General features: G+C 45.0%; 1 long non-coding RNA gene across 1 annotated transcript in view; it reads left to right on the top strand.

Annotated features, from left to right (window-relative positions):
* Positions 1-9,502: 9,502 nt before the first annotated feature.
* The window catches only part of LOC107182487, a 15,991-nt gene continuing 5,345 nt past the window's right edge, over positions 9,503-20,148 (top strand). Inside the window, exons 1-2 of the long non-coding RNA XR_001513203.1 lie at positions 9,503-9,513; positions 15,306-15,313. This is a non-coding gene — a long non-coding RNA (uncharacterized LOC107182487). The remainder of the gene's footprint in view (positions 9,514-15,305; positions 15,314-20,148) is intronic.

The following is a 20,148-nucleotide window of genomic DNA, read 5'->3' as shown; positions in this document are numbered from 1 at the left end:
AGGCCAGGCCGGGCGCCCTCCACCCTCCACCCTCCACTGCGCTCCCACTGTTGGCCCTCCTCGCCTCCTCCCTGGCTCTCCACGCCCTCACCCAGCCCGCCTTTTGGATCCCCAAATCCCCTTGTTCCTTTTCCCGGAAGCTTCCGGGCACTGTATTAGGACTCCTTTTGTTGCTTCCATCTCAGCAACCCCGCTCCACTGTTGTCTTTGTTTTTTGTTGTTCGATGCCAATCAAATCAGGTAAAAACCAACTGCCTCCAGACCCCTAACAGTAAAAATCCCAGCCCCAGAGTGACTCCCTCTACCGGCTTCCCATCAGGTACCGGGGAGCCGACCCTGGCCTTCTCTAGGCTCCTGCACCACTGGGCCTGCTCCCAGGCGGATCCCTCTGCAGGAATCCCCCCCCCTTTGAGTGTCATCTCCCCCGCCACAGGCACCTTCAGGGCCAGGGACCTGGATGCAGGAGCCTCAGGCCTCACCCTGCGCCACCAGGGTGACTCCCCCTGCTCCACTGAGGGCTTAGGGGAAGGAAATGTGGCCCATCCCTAGTCCCTGTGACTCTAGGTTGAAAATTGAGAAAATGGGCCAAGTAGGGCTGTTCCTTGGTCCCCACTGGAAAAACCACCATTGCCCCATAGCAAGGATCACAGCTACTGATGGGACTTGAGGTGTCAAGAAAGTTGAAAGCCGCCGGGCCACTGTGGTTTAGTTGGTTGAGTGTCCTCCCATGCACCGAAGAGGTTGCAGGTTCAATTCCCGGTCAGGGCACATGTCCGGGTTTCTGCCTGGTTTCATGTCTCTCTCTCTCTCACTCCTCTCTCTCTCTCTCTGTCTCTCTCCCTCTCTCTCTCTCTCTCTTCCTCTCTTTCTAAAAACCAATAAACACATATTTTTTAAAAAAGGAGAAGAAAGATGAAAGCCACAGGCCTGAGGTTTTCCATGATGGTGTAGAAACTCCTCATATCGCCTGCACACACACAACTGCACCAACATCAAAACACCACCGAAGCAAAAAATACTCTTACCCTGTGGATAAACAAAGGGGTTCTATGGAAAACAACCTCACAGGATGCTCTGACTCAAAATTCCTAACTGGGCAGGTCATGGTGGTAGTCACACCCCAGGCATACAAATTCTTTAGTAAAAGTTTGTATCATTGCTTTAAGCAAGCACTGTCCATTGTGTTTGTGCACCTAGGCTAACACCCTTTGAAATTAAGTCATAACCACCCTTGAGAGAGCGCACAATTTTGACTATCCTGTAATCCAATCCCCGCCTTGCTTTCTCCACCCTCAAGTAATCTTCCATTCCTTCCCCCCTTAATCTCAAGTGCATAAAAGAAACTGTAAAGGAAGCAGAAAAGATGCATAAATGCAAAGAATAGACTGATGGTTGCCAGAGGGGAGGGAGGTTGGAGGGCTGGGTGACAAAGGTGCAGGGATTAAAAAATGCAAACTGATAGTCACAAAATATGCCACAGGGATGTAAGGACAGCCTAGGGAATATAGCCAATAATATGGTAATGACTGCCTGGTGCCAGTTGGGGACTTGAATTATTGGGTGGAATCACTTGGTAAATTTGTATAATTGTCTAACCGCTATGCTGTACACATGAAACTAATATAAAAAAATAATATTGAATGTCAACTATAATTGAAAAATTAAGTTTAAAGACAAAACACTGCAAAATTGTCATTCTCCGGAGCATTGGAGAAATTGTTCCACATGCAGGATATGTTGTCAGTTTTGGCTCAAACTCTTACAAAAATTCTCTACAGGTTTGGACATTTCTTATGTTGACAACCCCTAACAGGACTGGGCTGTTCCTGTTTCAGTCACTTCCCACCCTCTAAGGACCTGCAGGAGTGGAGTGTGTAGTGTTTCCTGGCTGCCCCATGAGGGGACAGGCAGCTTGTCTACCTGGTCACCAGGAATGTAGGACAGTGCTGGGAAGGCCTGGACTTCCACCCATTTTCTGAGCTTGTTGCCATGTGTCAGTCTTAGTGGGAAAGAAGCTGCAGCCTAACATGGTTTGCATACAGGAATTTGCATGTTTATCCGCCCATAGCAGTTGAGGACTCGCCCTGTGGTTACAGTGACACCTGGGAAGCCAATAACGCAACAAGGCATGCCTGGAACTTGCATTGTTCACCGTCAGGAAGGGCTGTGAATGCTGCCAGGAAAGGTGGGAAAGCAGAAGCCAGACTCTCATTGGCCACGTACCTTACGTACGTTCTTGGCTGCAGGAAGAGGTGAGGAGCCGGGAGAGCTGACTCAGGTGGGGTTTGATAGCTGGTTCGCCTTGCTTGCTGGATTTCTCGGCCTCTAGGAGGAAGAAAACACAGCGGTCCCTCCTGCCTGGCGGGGTGCACATCTGGAGGTAGGCCCAGAGTGACAAGGTGGCAAGAGGCCGTGCGGCCCTGGTTTGAGGTTGCAGCCCTGACGCCAGGTTTGCCTCCTCCCCGTGACACAGAAAATGGACATTCTAGATGTTTCTCACCGCCCTGACATTCCTCAAATGGCTGCCAGATCTCTGCCTCAGTGGGGTACCAGGGCGCTTGAGGTGATAATGACTTAAGTTGGACACAAGAGAAGCCCCAGTGATGAGCCTGTCCATTTTCCAAACGTTTACTGAACCCAGGCCCTACCGCTAGGAGACTTCCTGTCCAGGGAGGCAGACACCCAACCGGCCCGTGTAAGGCAGAGTGATAAGTGACAAGACAGAGGCAGGCCCAGAGACCGTGGGAGCACTGGGGAGTGGTGCCTGCCCAGCCTGGGACAGCGTGTGGGCACAATGGCTCCTGTGGAAGGGGCTGTTCTCCAGTGAAGCCCTGAGAGAGTTGTGACTGACCAGGGGGTGGGGGGCAGGCGACCGAGCTCTGATTCCTGCCTGTGCTCTTTAGTGTCTGAGGCCAACATGCCATGTGCTGATCTTTTGCTACGGGATCTCTGTGGATTTTGCTGGTCATGTGGCTGGATGGGCTAGCCTTTAAGCTGTGAGTTGTAAGTCGTTCTCTGAAGATGAGTGGGATGCTGATTCCTACTGGGCCCAGGTGGGATCTGGTTTCAGGGATGAATTTGCCCCAGAAATTCACCTCCTTCCCCTGGAGTTACTTCAGGCCAGGATCCTCGTCATGGATGTGTGGAGCCTCATCTCACTCACAACCCTGAGTGTCCAGTTGTGTGCGGGAGGACTGGGCAGGGAGGGCCAGGTCCCATCTGCTGCTAACACTCTCACACACTTAGGTGAATGGCTGCCCCTCTCCCCCAACCCCCTGCTGAGCCCTCAGTCCACCCTTGTGCTTCAAATCAATAGAGGCTGCCAGGCCTTACTTTTCCCATGTTAAAAAAAAAATTAATTGAGGTAAGAAACTCTTAAAAAAAAAACTATAGTTTTTAAAAGTATCATTACACAAAGTAATGTTTCTTAAAATTCTGAGTGTGCTTCAGAATGACCAGTGGGTGGGAGAAGGGTTTGTTTAAAATGCATTTTCCTCAGCCCACTCAGATTCTGAGTCAGGAGGTTGCAAATGGGGCCCAGGAATCTGCATGTTTAAAGTTATTCTAAGGACTCCGGATGCCCTTGGTCTTTGGAAGGCACTTTGGCAAGAAGTGACACAGAGGACCTTACGTCTGATCTCAGTAAGTCCACTTAAATGACCTCTGCCTCTGTCAAAATTTGGACAAATCCCATGAGATTTTTAAATCTTTTGCACCTAAAAGGAAACACAGGGAAGGGGACTGAAAGGGCGGCCCTGCCTGTGCAGGATGGGAAAATGTGCAGTAAGCCAGGGTGGACCCCCAGGAGTCCACAAAGTAGACACACTTCAGTGAGCAGGGTAGAAGGCTACACAACAGAAGGCTGCCTCCTCCTCCTCCTCCTCCTCCTTCTTCTCCTCTTTGACAGGAATCAGACACTCATGAAGCAGACCAAAACCAAACAAAATCACCCAATTTCAAAATTTGGTTCAGGTTTGAAAATCTGAACCAAATCCCAAAGGCTCAAAGTGCCAACGTCTGGCACTGAAACAGCATCAGCTACAATCTTCACAAACCCAACGCGTAGGCCCTTGGCCCACAGCCAGCTGGGAGAAATGTCAGGACAGGGACGCTGGACTGTTGTCGGCCACACACCCCAGCGATTTCCAGGCTCTTTCGATCGGCACCTCACCCTGCAAACAGGTCTTTGCTGGCACCCCTGATATACCACAGAGTCGAACTGTCTCACTCACTACTGCCACTGATATCAAGGCACGGCTATTTTTTTTTAAAATATATTTTATTGGATTTTTACAGTGAGGAAGGGAGAGGGACAGAGAATCAGAAACACCGATCAGCTGCCTCCTGCACACCCCCCACTGGGGATGTGCCCGCAACCAAAGTACATGTCCCTGACCGGAATCGAACCCGGGACCCTTCAGTCCGCAGGCCGACGCTCTATCCACTGACCCAAACCAGTCAGGGCGAGGCACGGCTATTTTTGATATCATAGTATAAGGCCCATCCTCAATGATAATAGATATAATTTTAAATAGTTCTGGCAGGTCTGAGTTTGGGAGTCTGACGTCTTGTCAGATCTGTTTTTACGTCAGAATGCAGCTAAGTGTTCACACAGGAGTAGAAGCGACAGCTCGGTCATTTATCTTCTCTGGTTCAAAAGTGCAGGAACTCTCGGTGTTACCTTCAAACCTTGGTTTCTTCGAAGGAACCCTTAAAAGCTACCTGTCTGCGCTGTGAGGATTACTTTGGCTAAACTATGTAACGGGCTGTGTAAGTCCAGTCCACGAGGGCACGTCACTGCTGGGTGGGCAAGGCTCCCCATTCCCCTCCTAGGACGCCACGCACACTTGCTGACACAGGGCTGTCGGGCATACAACCCACATGGGAAAGTCAGCACCAATCTGGATATGAAATATTCATGAAGCCACATTTGCATTTTTAGATTAAAAATATAAATACATAAATAAAAGCATGGTGTTTTCTTCCTGTACCTCCAACAGACCATCTTGCACACCCTAATTTGGAGACCACTGGCCTAACCAGAACCTCCACCCCAGGGGCCCACATCTCTGAAAGCCAGCCTTCCTCTCTCAGGAAGGGGACCCAGCAGTTAGCCAGGCCCCTGAAAACCAGGCAGGCAGGCCCCTACAACAGGATCAATGCTGACAGCGCAGAAAAATCATGGCCCAGTTCAGATTGCTACTGTGGCATCTGCAACTGCCAAGCTCCCCCATGCCCCCTCTTGTCAGGTTGGAGGGCACGCAGACTGAAGACTGTGCTGAGGACCTTGGGAAGATGGGGAGGGCCCCCATAGGGTTGGAGGACTCCCTTAGGGTCTCTGGTTCAAGCCGGAACTGCATTCTTAGAGGGCAGCCAGGTTCCTGGGTTGAGCATGGGGAAACAGCGGCCCCTGGTGGATAAGACACGTCCTGCCTCAGAACCTCAGCATCCCTTCTGCTTTCATGGTTTCTGCTTCCTTGCTAGGTTGAAAAATAATAGTGCTACAGTGTTAGAACTCTCCTGCAAAGTCCGGTATAGCTTTTCAGCTTGAGGGTGGGCTGCAGTGGGAGAGAAGGACTGGGAACCACCCACCATAAAAATAAAGCTTCGGTGGAGACATTGTGAGGTCAGACGACGGACTCCTAAAGTTCCAGTCCCGGATTGTCATGGACTGTTCTCCCCTTTCCAGGCCCCAGCCTTTTCCTGCCTCTCGTCTCTCCCTGACACCCTGGTCCTGCCTTTCCTGGCTCTGTCCTCAAAACTCAAGAAGGAGAGAAACAAAGGAAGGGGCCAATCCGTGGAAAAGGGCTCTTCCAAATTCAAGTCCTTTAAAATTCCTTTGGGAGCGTTTAGAAGGCCTTCGTTAAAGGTCCATATAAATCTAAGTAATAACAACAACAATAATAATCTCTAGGAAAATCATAATGAACATTTTTTATTGATTGATTTTAGAAAGAGAGGGAGGGGGAGATAGAGAGAGAAAGAAACAACAATTTGTTGCCCTACTGACTTTTTCATTCATTGGTTGATTCTTGTATGTGCCCTGACCAGGGATAGAACCCACAACCTTGGCATATCAGTATGATACTCTAACCAACTATGCTACCTGGCCAGGGCTCATCATGAACTTTTTGACTCAGCCATGAACTACACTCACAGATTAACCCCCCACCCCCAAATAACTAATAATTTAACGGGAAATTGGGACATAACTGCAACAGTAGGATGGAGAGAAGGGCAGTGGGGGCATGGAGGTAGTATTAGTGCTAAATCTTCATCTCCCATAAAAGGAAGTCAAAGATAATGTCTAGTATTAAGAAACACAGAAATTCACAGCAAAAAAAAAAAGCTAAAAAGTTTAATAATGGGTATCAGGAGTGAGACATTGCAGAACAGTGCTATCTGTAAACCGTATAAACCATCCTTTATTCACAATGTCACTCTCATGCACTACTCTGATGTTTTTTAAAACCACAGTCATCTGAAAGTGTTGTAAAAGCAAGAGAAATGTCAGAGGCAGTGCTGAGAAACATTTCCTTTAAGGCAGAGGGAAAAGACCACCAGATGGAAGATGTGAGATAAAAACAAAATGACACGAGGACAAATCCAGATGTCTGCATGCAGGGGAACAGCAGAGGCGAGGGGAGAGGGAACCATTGAGGAAGTGACCGGAGGACATTTTCCTGAGGCAAAGAAAGACACGGGTCATTGGGGAAAGATCCCTTGAGGCCAAGAACAGGAAAAAGAAATCCAGATGGCCAATAAACAGAAGAAACAATACCAGGCCGTACATCCAGCTGAAGAAATACACATGAAAACACCAATATTTTCATCTAGATGGGCAATACTTAGAAAGCTTGATACCTCTATCATCTGTATAATCTTTTAAAAAAGATTTGCTTTTCATAGGTAGTATTCACTATATGCTGGTATAAACATTTTTTCCCCTGGGTGGATGGATAACCAATGAGCCAATGTAGATGGGTAGAGGGACTGACTGTAGGTGAGGACGAAGAAGAGTGATACTTTTCATGTTTCACCCTTTGCGTGATATTGTATAATTTTATGCTTTAAAAATGTTAATTGGAATAAAATGTTAATTGGGTGGTGACATTATTGCCATCTTTGTTTTCCTCATAATACATTTTGGTATTAAATCAAATAAATAGTCCTGACCAGTTTGGCTCAGTGGCTAGAGCGTCGGCCTGCAGACTGAAGGGTCCCAGGTTCGATTCTGGGCAAGGGCATGTACCTTGGTTGCACACACATCCCCAGTAGGGGGTGTGTAGGAGGCAGCTGATCGATGTTTCTCTCTCATCGATGTTTCTAACTCTCTATCCCTCTTCCTCTCCCTTCCTCTCTATAGAAAATCAATACAAATATATATATTTTTTAAAAGAAATGTTTGGTTTTGGTTTTGTGTTATATTAAGGAACCCACTGAGGGCCAATGAGAATGAGTAAAGAAATACCACATTTAAATGCACTTGGGTAAAATTTCAGAAGTTAAAGCATAAAGGGAAAATCATGTAAGTTTACCAAAAGAAAAAGCAGGTTACATATGAAAAAATGAGATTCAGCCTAACATCAGATTTTGCAGGAAATTCATTTGAATCTGTAATTCTATCACGAGCCCAATTACCACTCAAAGTGAAGGCAAAATAAAGACATTTTCTGAAATCCAGGGAGTCAGAAAATACACCAATCAAGCACTGCATATGGAGAAATCACTCAAGGAGATGTCCTACCAAAGTCATTCAACAAAGAACAAGAGAGATTTTTAAAAAACTAGAAGCTGAGTGTAAAAATAAATATAAACATAGAAAAAAATGAATGATGCTAGTTTAGACTTTTATGTCTGGAATATGTATTGTCCTTTGACCTACAGATGTTTAGTAAGCAATATAAAGTTATTTTCTTCTTTCATACTGCTTGATTCTGCAGCAAATAATATTTACGCAAACATGGTAATTATATGTTATAATAATGTTATTTATGTGCGGTTTACTATCTTAGACTCCATCTGCAGACAAAACATGTAACAAACAGAACAGAATGTAAATAGTTTAAACCTTGACAAAGTAAAGGGGAAAACAAAAGTGCTGAAGGCCAGGGAGCTAGAGCCTCTCAATTCCTTTAGCTGCAATTAGTATATGAAAAGCCACGCCCGGTGCCCCTCTCCTCAGAGAGAGCAGCAGAGGAACCAGGGGCCTGGGTGTATGGGGACTCCCCCGCCGCAACTTCAGTGGGTACAGTAAGAGACCTCATATACCTGACAACCAGGGGGCATTTTGGGGAGAGGGAGTGAGAGGGACAGAGCTGAGAAAGACAGTGTGTTTTCCAAGTGTGGGAAACCAGCCACACGAGGGAGTTCATCACCAAATGGACGGAATCCTTTGACTGAAAGGAGACGTGCTCAATGTACAAAGACCAGTCTATTGTTAAAAGGCAAGCCCAGGCTTCCCCGCTGCACACCACGGTGAGACTGCCAGGGAAGATCCTAATCTTTGCAAGCCTGGATGTGGTGTGCACATTTGCAAGCCTGCTACCCTGGATCCAAGGCACTTTCTGTCTGAAATACCCTCCTTCCTGCTTTCTCTTCCTTCCCTTCATCCTGTAACCCTTGGACACCTGGCTACCTTCTCACCTTTCCACACTCAGCTCAAGTATCTCCTCCCCTAGGAAACCCTCCCTGGATATCTGGGTAAGTGAGGGCCCTACTGTACCCACTGAAGTTGCCGGGGGAGGGGCGTGGCTTATACATCCAGGCCCCCTGGTTCCTCTGCTGCTCTCATCGCAATCTATACCCACCTAATTTCAGGGCAGCACTTTGAGTGATGGCAGGCATAGGTCCACAGGCCAGGATCAGAGGCCTTCCTGATAGTCACTCACTCTCGTTGAGCCTGTTTCTCCATATGGAAAAATGGGGGTAATAATAACAGATTCACCGACCTTATAGGATTTTAAAAATTAGTTTATGATCCGGTTGGCAAGACTTAGTAATTGAGCATCCACCTATGAACCAGGAGGTCACATTTCGATTCCCAATCAGGGCACATGACCCGGTTGCTGGCTCCATCCCCAGTGGGGCGTGTGGGAGGCAGCCAATCAATGATTCTCTCTTGTCACTGATGTTTCTATCTCTCTCCCCCTCTCCCTTCCTCTCTGAAGTCAATAAAAATATGTTTTTAAAAAACAACAATGAATGATTGTTTTTAAAAAATTATGATTGGGTACTGCATATACCTAGTCCCATTCAAAAGGCCTGTAAGGGCAGAGCGTGGGAAGTCACTCTCTTCCCCAGGTCTCTCCTCCAGGGTCTCAGGTCTCTTCTCCAAAGACAGTCGCAGCACCAGTTTCTTTAGATTCCCTCGTAGAGACGCCGTGTGTTTTAGAGTAGTCATATTGCACGTCATCACCTAGGCAGCATTTCAGGGGAGAATGCATAGCCTGAATCTGACTGTGAGGAACCATTGGACAAACTTAAACTGAGGGACCTTCTATTTTTTAAAAAGTGTGGGTTACAAAGCGTCAGTACCACAGAACACAGTGATAGGCTGCGGATGTGTTTGTTCTAGAATGAAGGAGAATGGTAGATTAGGTAAAAGCATTGTATACATGTTAAATGTACCAAGGTGGATAAGTGTACTGTGGTTATGAAAGAGAATCCCTTTTAAAGGAAACACACACTGACATATTTAGGGGTAAAGGGTCACGATGTATATAACCTACCCTCATATTCAGGAACAAGTGTGTTTGTGTGTTTGTACATGAGAGGGAGGGTGGCTGCATAATTGATAAAGCAAAGGGGGTGAAATCTGGGTAAACTGTGGATGAATATTCATGTACTATTTTTATTTTTGCAGTTTATGTCTAAGGTTGAGACGATTTCCCCTGTAAAGTTGATGTTCATATTCACAGTTTCATATTTGCACATTTGTCTACTGCTAACGTTTATTTGTCAGCCCCAAATCAATCCTCGGGGCATTTTCTCAGGCGTAAGCAAACTCGTGCAGAGCAACGAAAAACGCGAGTCCCCCAGCCGAGGTCAAATGAGGCCACACTCTGCCTTCCCTGTTCAGCTCTGGTCCTGTAAGTAAGTGTCCTGTTTGCAGTCTATCTAGTGCCACGTTCTTCACATTTTTGTACCTTATGTTGATTTTGCTGTTTGGAATGGCCTCCAATCATAGTGCTAAAGTGCTGTCTAGTGTTCCTAAGAACACGGGAAAGCTTTGATGTGCCTTCTGAGAAAATACATGCGTTAGGCGAGCTTTGTTCAGGCATGAGTTTCATGCTGCTGGCTCATGAATTCAGTGTTAATGAATCAACCTTATATGTGAAGAAAGATGTCTTTAAAGAAAACACACATAAAATAAGGTGATGGATGCACTGATTGGCTGGTGAAAATACTGTGACCAGAACCTCATGGAAGCCCAACCCTGCATTTCTTCTGGGAGCCATAGTTCAGTATCTGCTAATTCAGTGTTCCTGGCAACTTCATAGAACACAACTACCCTGAATAACTCCAAACAACTGTGTGTGTGTGTGTGTGTGTGTGTGTGTTTCTGCACAAATGATAGAATACAATACCCACTGTTCTGTACCTTATATGTTTTTTAAAAATAATTTTAGAAATCACGCTATTTATATTTATTCTTTTGAACAGATGCCTGGAGTTCCCTGTGTGGATATATGCTAATGGATCCAATTAGTCCTTTAATGACACACATTTGGATTTTATCTTCTCAAAATGCAAATCTGATCGAGTTGCAGTCCTGCTTAATTTAAAGCACTTCCATGGCATCTTCTGGCTCTTGGGGTAAAAATTAAAATCCTTCTGCATGACCTGCCAGACGCTCTCACAGCCTCCTGCCTCTGCATTTCTCCCCTCCAGTCTTTTCAGGCCCTGGTGTTACCCACACTCCCCCTCACCACAGAGCATCTGCACAAACCTTCCTCGTGGGACACCTTCCCCATCTCTCGCCCTTGACCTAGTTAACTACTCTTTTCCTTTAAACCTCAGCTTCACAGTTTAGTCTTGGTCCTCCCATGTATCCCTGGGCCTGGATCAGAACTTGGCATCTAGAAGATGCTCAATGTACTTTTGTTGAACAATTGAAGGAATGAGGCAGGAGGCAGGCGAGGAGGCACGCCAGCTGGTAAGGATTATGTGGGTCTCTTCTGACCAAACACGTGGTCTTAAACTCTTAGTGGAATAAAAACGGTACAGCTGCCTTATCTTCTCCTCTCGGCCTCTCAGTTCATCAGCACTGAAGTGCTTTCTGCTGAACTAGACAAGTGATGATGATGGGAAATCAGTGAGTCCTGCGCAATGACCCTGAGGAGGTTGCCATATCTTTCTGTGCCAGGTCCTGGTTCATGAAAAGGGTGATAATGTCTGGATCTGGCTTGTTGTGAGTCACGCACCAGGCACTTAGACACGTTTCGGGGGCTCTTTTCCCTCTCTCCGTCGCCAACAATCTGTTAGATGTTGACCCTGTCCTCTGAGAACATCCTTAGCATACTGGCTCCGAACAAAAGATCTGAAAAGAAAGATCCAGTTACAGGTCACCATTCCCCCAACCATTCTCCAGCTAAGAGATGTCTGGTAGCTACAGGGGAAGGAACCAAAAAGGAGGTGCCATAGCGAAGTGTTTTGCCATCTCTCCAGAGGCTGACCCCTGGCCCCTGAGCAGGGAGGGCAGAACTCTTTCAGAGCTGTCACCTGGCCTTCGCCCCTTTCTATCCGTGAGCGACTCAATCTATTCTCATGGGTTCTCTAAAACGACATGAAAATTGTGGTAAAACCCATATCCTACCCACATACCAAAAGGCCCCCAGCCACATCCTCCCAGCGACCATCACCCCTTTTCCTCTGTTTTTGGTGCAAAATGAATCAAACTAGCTCACATAAAAGGAGAGGGAGAGGGAGATGAAGGGAGAAAGAGAGAGAGCGATTACACAGGGGACATCATATACCCAGAATCCAACCTGCTACTTCTCACCACCTACCATCCACCTCCCTGGTCTGATCCACCCTCATCCCTCACCCGGGTTATGGCCACACCCCTAACTGACCTTCCTGCCTTCACCTTGATGCTCTAAATCTTTCTCCATATATAGATAAAATACAGGATACTCAGTTAAATTTGCATTTCAGATGAAAGACAAATTTTTAGAATAAATGTCATAAATACATGGGATGTACTTCTAAAATATTCATTCCTATAAAATGCAAATTTAACTGGACATAGTGAAGTTTTAATGACTAAATCTGGCAACCCTATCCATGTGGCAACCAGAGTCATTCTTTTAAAATGTAAAGTAGCTCATAACATCCCTTTGCTCAAAATCCACCAAGAGTTTCCTGTCGCCGAGGAAAGTCCTTACCATGATCTGCCTGCCTCAGTACTTCCCGGATCTCGTCCCCACCACTCTCTTCTCCACCTCTGGATCCAGCCATCCACGTGGCTTCCTTGTTGTTCCTTGCACTTCTCCCGGATAGCTGCATTGCTAGCTCCTGCTTTAGGTTTTTGCTCAGATATTACTTTCTCAGTGGGGCCTTCTCTGACCACCCTTTATAAACTGGAGCCACCCTACCTTCTATCACCTCTCCCTGCTTTTTCTCCATCACGTGTGTCATCTCCTAACATGCCACCTTACACATAGTTATTGGTTTGCTCTCTGTCTCCCCACTAAAATGTAGGGTCCATCAGGTCAGGTACTGCATTTTGTTCAAGCTGAATATCCACACTGGAACCCCGTTTGGTGCATAGTAGACACTCAATAAATATTTGTTGAACTCATGATGAAACCCATAATTTATGGTTAGACATTTAGATTGTTTCTAATTTTTCAATATTGTAAATGTAATTAGCCCTTCCCGTTTTTATCGTGTTTATAGTTGGGTCCGCACTGTCATTGGTACTGCTGTATTGTCAGAGCTGAGTCACCACCCATTCATGCAGTGCCTCAGCTCCTATCCCCACCCACCCAGATCAGCCCCAACTATTTCCCAGAGTCCTCAGGTGGGTGATGACCACTAAAATTCCTTTACCCATTCAGAAATATGCACTGAGTGCTTGTTGTATGCGAGATGCTATGTCTGACATACATCTGAGGATCCAGCAGAAAATGAGACAGATGTAGTCCCCACCCTCACATACTCGGTTGATGCTGTTCTCCTCCGCCCATAGCGCGTCTGCTCCCAGGAACCCTGGGGAACGCTGCTGAGAACTCTGTGCCCGGACAGTCTGCTGCTGGTCTGTGGTAGAGGGAGAGGGGAGGAGATGCCCCTATTGCTCTGCATGGCACTCAACCATTAGGCTCTGCAGCTGCACTGCTTGGATGAGGACTCTCATGGCCCTTTTGTTAATTGTGAGCCTTCTGCTTTTCCCATGAAGCAACACCAGCAAGGCAGCCAGTTCTAGGGTGGAGACTCAAACCCTTCCATCCTCCCTGGTCCTCATCTTTATCCTCCCAAGGGAACTTTTCCCAAAGTTGCCAAGTACGTCAGCTAATGCAAACACACACTTGTGGAGAGGAGTGTCCCCAGTACCACCCACAAGAAGCATTGTAGACTCAGGGCCAGGTCTTTCAGACCCCCTTGAGATGACAGTAACACTCAGTGGACATTACCAAGAAGATTGCTTTCTTTTAGATGATTTCCCTAGGATAAAGTCCCAGATGTGGGTCAAAGTATTAAGATACTTTTTATGGCCCTAGCTGGTGTGGCTCAGTGGATAGAGCATCAGCTCGAGGACTGAGGGTCCCAGGTTCGAATTCTGGTCAAGGGCACGTACCTCAGTTGCAGGCTTCTGGCCCTGGTCGGGGGCATGTGAGAAGCAACCAATCAATGTGTCTCTCACACATCGGTGTTTCTCTCTGTCTCCTTTCCATTCTCTCTAAAAATCAATGGAAACAATATCCTCGAGTGAGGATTAAAAAAAAAAATACTTTTTATGACTTTTAAGTCAAAAAAAAAAAAAAGATACTTTTTAGGACTTTTATGTCGACAAATTGTTTTCCAAGATTTGCATGGAGGATAAGCACTATCTACGATCACAGCAGTTTCTTGCACTGTCACCAGGATTAGAAATTGTTGCTTTAAATTTTGTCACTGTGAATGGGCAACGATCATTCTTTTTCCTTCAGCCTGTACTTCTGATTACCACAGGCTTTAATCTGTGCCACATTTGTTTATGGCAATGTTTCTACTTTGGTTTGTCAGCACAGCTGTTGATTCATTATTTATTCCAGCCTTAATTTCTTAAACCAATTTTTATAAATACTTTTATAAGGAAGATGTTAGTTTTCTGGTCATGGTAATTGCCTCTTAGAGACTCCACCCTACCACCCCCTTTCTGGTCTCTTTGACTTTTTATTTCGGTTGTTTTATTTTCATTGCTTTTGCAGAAGTTTTGCATCAGTTTTGCATTATTTGTGCAGAAGTTTTACATTTTTATTTAGTCAAATTCATCAGTCTTTTCCTCTGTGGTTTCTTCTTCTTTTTTCTGTCTTTTTTTATTTTCACTTCAATGCTTACAAATACATGTATTTCCTGTCCAGAAAATTGATCAACACTTGATTCTATTTTCTTCTAGTTTGTCTTTTATGATTTGGTTTTTTTGATATTTAATTCTTTAACCCAAATGAAACTTACTTTCGTGTTGTGCCATTTGTTTTTCCAACAAGTAGGAAATGTAAGAATTCCTACAATTCTTTAAGCCAAATAAATACATTTTTTAAAAAAAGCACATTAATAAATAAATAAATAAAAGAGTGAAGTTTAATCAAAAGTACCTTGGGACATGTGAGGTCTGGGAATGGGCCTGGTTATAGAAATTTCCCTCCTTCCCCACATTCCCTTGTGTTCCTGATGAATGAACGGTGTTAGGAATGGCCCATCAATTTAACCCCTTTACCAGCAGAGCACCTCCAGAGGAATGGAATGAACTCCAATTGGTAAAATCCTTCTTTCTTCTTGAGTGTCACATCTACTAGCCATCTCGAACATCGAGACCTATCAAGCCCTCAGCTGACTCTGGCCCCAGCTGTTAGCTGGCTGCAACAGCATGCAAAGCCCTAGAAAGAACCATCCAGCTGAGCTCAGCCAACCCCTAGAACTGTGATCAACACAAATAAATTGTTATTTTAATCCACTACATTTTGAGGCAGGTTGTTACAAAGCAATAGGTGTATAGGGCATACCTACGCCCCTGAGGCACCCAGAATAAGTTTAGGCAGGGTGCCAATAAGTTTCAGATATTGGTAGAGAAGATAATTAAATATCAATATATAGTAAAGTATATAGTGTATATATATATTATATATATACTATATATATACTATATATATATCAATATATAGTAAAGAATAAGTGTTATAGGGTTTGGGAGGAAGGAGAAATCACTTCTGGAGGTCAAGGATGGTTTTCCTGGAGAAAGTGATTCTTGAAGGCTGGGTAGGCTTTCAAAGGTAGAGCATAGGGAGAATATATCTGACAAACATCACAACAATAGTAAACCCAAAGGATGAAGAGCAGATAGGAACTATGAGTAGAATTTGTTGAAAACACTCATCTTTCAGGATTCAGTGCAAGGGTGCCTCTACCAGGCACAGAGAGCCATTGCCTGCTGCTTTCTTCCATTTGCCTACTTTCTGCTCTACCTAATCTGACTTTTCCACTTTTGTCATAGCACTAGGAGTACTTTGCTAATGTTTTTTTGTTTTGTTTTATGTTCCTGATATGGTTAGGGTAAAAGTAAGTGTCTATACCGAAAGAGTCCCCAAAATACAATGGCTTAAGTTATTTTTCTGTTATTATGGATGTTTATTTTTATAATGGATATTTATTTTTCCCTCCCATATAACAGTTATGAGATGAGACCTGCCCCTCATTGTCATTCAAGGACCCAGGTCTTTCTAAGTCATTGCTCTGCTATCCCCTTGGGCAACATCAACAACTGCATGATAGAAACTTAATCAGCATCAAATACAGGCTGCAGCCAATCTGGAAAGTGGAGAAGTGGAGGAGGCGTGCCTCATGTCCTGGACCTGGAAGTGGCACCCATCACTTCCAGCACAGACTTTTGTCAGGAACTTGGTCATAGGACCTCTTCTAAGCCCAAGGGAGGTGGGGAAATGTAGTCCAGTGGGGTGGCCATAGAGAACAGTAATTCTTTCACTAGGGTCGAGGGGGATTCGGGGCGGGGGCAGGGCAGTGACAATCTGTACACATCTCCTGAGTCTGGGAGTGCCTTGGTGCAGGAACCACATTTTTCTCCATCTCTGGCCCCCAGTACTGAGTTTGCTTCTTGACACAGAATGGTGTCCAATCCACACCTGCTTAATGGATGAAGCTGTTGCAGTGGCCTAGGCTGGCTGTGATAAAGGTATAAACCAGAGGTCGGACCTGAGAAAGAAGAGAGGACAGATGTGGAGGAGTTTACCAGGGAAATGCATGGGGCTTGATGAATCTTGCCAGAAGAGAGAGCTTTTAATGTTATGATCTTTTGTGATCTAAGTTGACAGCTCTTTGGCACAAGTTTAAAGAAGTTGAATTGAATACCTCACTTAACAGAAATTTATTGAACACATTCCAAAGTTAAGAAATTCCTCAACTGTTTCAAAATCACTTTAGGAAAAAGCGTGCCTTGAGCTGGATACGTTTAGGGTTCTTGTTCAATACTTGCCTCTGCTACTGGTAACAGGTTAGAGCACCTAGCTGCACATCTGGGCTCTCACCTGGCGGCCGTTCCACACCATGGACCACACCTTCCTGCTGCAACAACACCTTTCTGGAGTGAAAACAAACTCCCCACTAAAGAGAAGATGATGTCCAGACACTGTCTACTAGAAATCAGGCCCTGTGGCTAAGCACAGTTTGGATCAGTACAGAATGAGTCTGAATTCTGACTCTGCCATTTTCTACCTATTTTGGTCAAGTTACTTAACTTGTTTAAATCCCAATTCCTTCACCTGTGAAGTGGGGGTTGTAATGGGGCTCCATCACTTGGTGGGTGAGGGTTTAATGAGGTTCGAGGTATAAAGCACTTGGCCTTTATTAATAATAGTTCTTAAACTATTATGACAACTAGGTTTTCAGGCCTCTGTGGCCTCTTGAGTTAAAGGATATTAACAAGTGCAACAGAAATAATAGCCAGTATGGCCATTCACAAAACTCAAGTGTGCACATCTGAACCTTAGTCATTTCTTGTGCTGGCCTTCATTTCTGGCTCTATGGCTCTGTCCTGGCTTCTGGAGGACAGTCTGATCCTGATGTATGCTGTCCCACCCCATGACTAAGTTTGGGATGAGTTTCAAATTGGAGCTCAGAGCTCCACTTTTACTTCCTCTACTCCTCCCTGGTCTGGCATAATCTGAGAACGCTGGTCATCAGCATAGTCACCACATAGAGGGAGAAGTGGGTCCCTTTTGACCTCCTATGCTTCTGGGACCCATGTTCTTGTCAGCGACTGATGTCCTGTGGTCTGTGGCACTCCCTTAGAGAAGAGAGTGTGGCAGCTCTGGTCAGAGACACATTCCGTTCCATCTCAAGGAACCCAACCTCATCCTTCCCTCACTTCTAAGGAACAGGCCTGTCCCTCCCTTACCTCCTGGGGCAGGCCAAGCTCATTCCCCAGTCAGGCCAGCTAACCTGTGGCTCCCTATGAGCTCATAGAAGCCCTCGAAGCTACACTTGGGCCTGTGAAAAACTAAGGCCCACTCATGTCTAAATGTACCATGCCACCATCCCTCTTGCTTCTCTTGTCAGAAGGTGCAAAACCAATCTGAGCCACTGCAGCTGGGAAACTGAGCCCCAAACCCTTGCCTTCCTTTCTCTTGGATCCCCCTGTCCTTCCCAGAGCAATGCTTTTCCCCCTTCCCTTTCTCCTCATATCAGAATTAATGTTGAGGGGGAGGAGTTCTTCCTCTAGAGTTCTGGCTCCTCTTTTCCCTCCTCTCCCAGCACAAAGCTCTTTTTATGTAGGTGGAAGGGACACACACACACACACACACACAGGATGATAGAAACCAGTTCTCCAAGTTGGTGCACACTCTCCAGACTGTTTTGTCTCCCATCCACCAGAGAACAGAACATCTTTGAAATGATAAGCTAACCAGTCTACCCTTTTCATTGTTGCAGGTTTTGTGCGGTGGTTGAGGGGAGGGAACTCGCTATTTGATGTCTTAGCTATTATTCTGCTGCAAACGAATACTTCATGTTCCATCCTGTCTCGAGAGGTATGTGGCTTTTTACTAAGTTAATGTCATTGGAAAGAGGTCTCCCGAACTGCCTAATTCCTGCAGCGGGCAGAACCCCTTGATTGTGCTCCAGTTGACCCCTCTATATTCCATTCCCATCTTTTAATTTAATTTTTATCAAAGTTGTAGACACATGTAGTTTTAAAAGTCAAACAATTCTCTTAAATACCAGAAAAACAGCAGTCTTCTGGTCCCCTCTCCAGTCCTCCACTCCCAGTCTCACTTTAGCTGATTATTTTGATATTTTCTAATATGTTGCTAAAGAATGGGATTGTACTGCTATTTCTTTATTTTTAAGCACTATTTACTGATTTCAAAGTAGAGGAGATGAAAATTTAGGTCTTTTTAAAGATTCCCACACGCTACCTTCCTCTTCGTCCATCAATATTTAGGGTTTGCATTGTTTGGGCAAGGTACACCCTAGTCACAGGTGAGCCCCATGGTATCCTTTAATTGCCTTTCATTTCTCAGAACAACTTTTTCTTTTCCTTGGAGTTAATAACTGCCCCTTTACCCCTTTGCTACATCTTCTATGTATTTATATCTAAATCATTTCCCTCTTTTTGGAGACTGCTTCTCGATCCTTCTATCTAACCATGCAGACTGTCACTCTCTTGGTCGGCAGCACAGCTCTCAACTCATATTAATTCTCTTTTCTCTCCTATTTTCTATCTTTATATTTTTGTTCTACTTTCTGGGATCACACACACAGTTTCTATTTCAACTTTTACATTGGCTTTTACATTTTTACTGTCATAGTTTATTTTCTAAAAGTCACCTTTGTTTTTTGACTCTAAAAAATCTGTTTTTATTTCATGGATTTTATATTGTCTCCAAATTTCTCTAGGAATATTATTACTATCATCAAATTTTAAATATTTGCTTCTATTCTCGGTATTGTCTATTTATAGTGATTTCTTTTTTTCTGTTTATTTGGGTTTTTGCCAGAGAGAGAGAGAGAGAGAGAGAGAGAGAGAGAGAGAGAGGAAGAGAAAGGGAAGAAGAGAGAGAAACATCGATTTGTTGGTCCACTTATTTATCTATTTATTGGTTGCTTCTTGTATGTACCCAGACCAGGAATCAAACCCACAACTTTGGTGTATCAATATGATGCTTTAACCAACTGAGTTACCTGGCCAGGGAAGTCTTTGCCTTTCATGGTTAAGAATTACCTCAAATGTCTAGTGGCCTTTAATGTCTGTTGCTTTTCCTTTCACTTTTAGGCGAGAGGCTAAAAATTTGATTCTTCACTGGTAACCTTTACCTCGAGTAATAAAGGGGAAGGGGTACTAAATGTCAGTATCTTTAGATATCTTTGTCTGGACTGATCAGATTCCCTGGAGAAAATCTTCCAGTCTCCCACCTGGCTACCAGCATCCTGGGAGGCGAGTGTAGGACGAGGGCTGATGGTGAAAGGGTGGGGGTTCTTCTCTATTCAGCGTTCAGGCTTTCACTGTGTCCTCCTAACTTTAGTACAGTACCTTGGCTCTCATCAGTGCCTGATGCCCCCTCGCCTAAAGACCTCTGTGGTAGCCTTTCCAGATCATAAACTTAAAGCTTTGTGCTTAGGTTGGAGAGAAGACCTGGGCATCTATAGGCCTCTCAGAGAGACACTCAATCCATCCCCCATTCTTAGCCCTTCCTGCATTCCCCTTTCAGAGATACTGGTGCCTCAGTCCCCAACTTAGGTTTTAGCTAAATCAGTTACCACTGTTCATCTGCTTTCAACTTCCAAATGATAGTTACTATTGTCTTTATTCCTATTTCCCGTTGTCATTTGGGTTTATGCCCTTAAAAAAAATTCCCTTTCCTTCCATTTTAGTAGGATTCAGGGAGGCTGCAGAGACAAAAGCTGTGTTCAACCTGCCATCTTTAAGCAGAA

The sequence above is a fragment of the Myotis davidii genome, unplaced genomic scaffold, assembly GCF_000327345.1.
Source record: "Myotis davidii unplaced genomic scaffold, ASM32734v1 scaffold415, whole genome shotgun sequence".
Taxonomy (NCBI): domain Eukaryota; kingdom Metazoa; phylum Chordata; class Mammalia; order Chiroptera; family Vespertilionidae; genus Myotis; species Myotis davidii.
The sequence above is the reverse complement of the archived record's forward strand: the minus strand, read 5'-3'. Positions and strand labels throughout refer to the sequence as shown.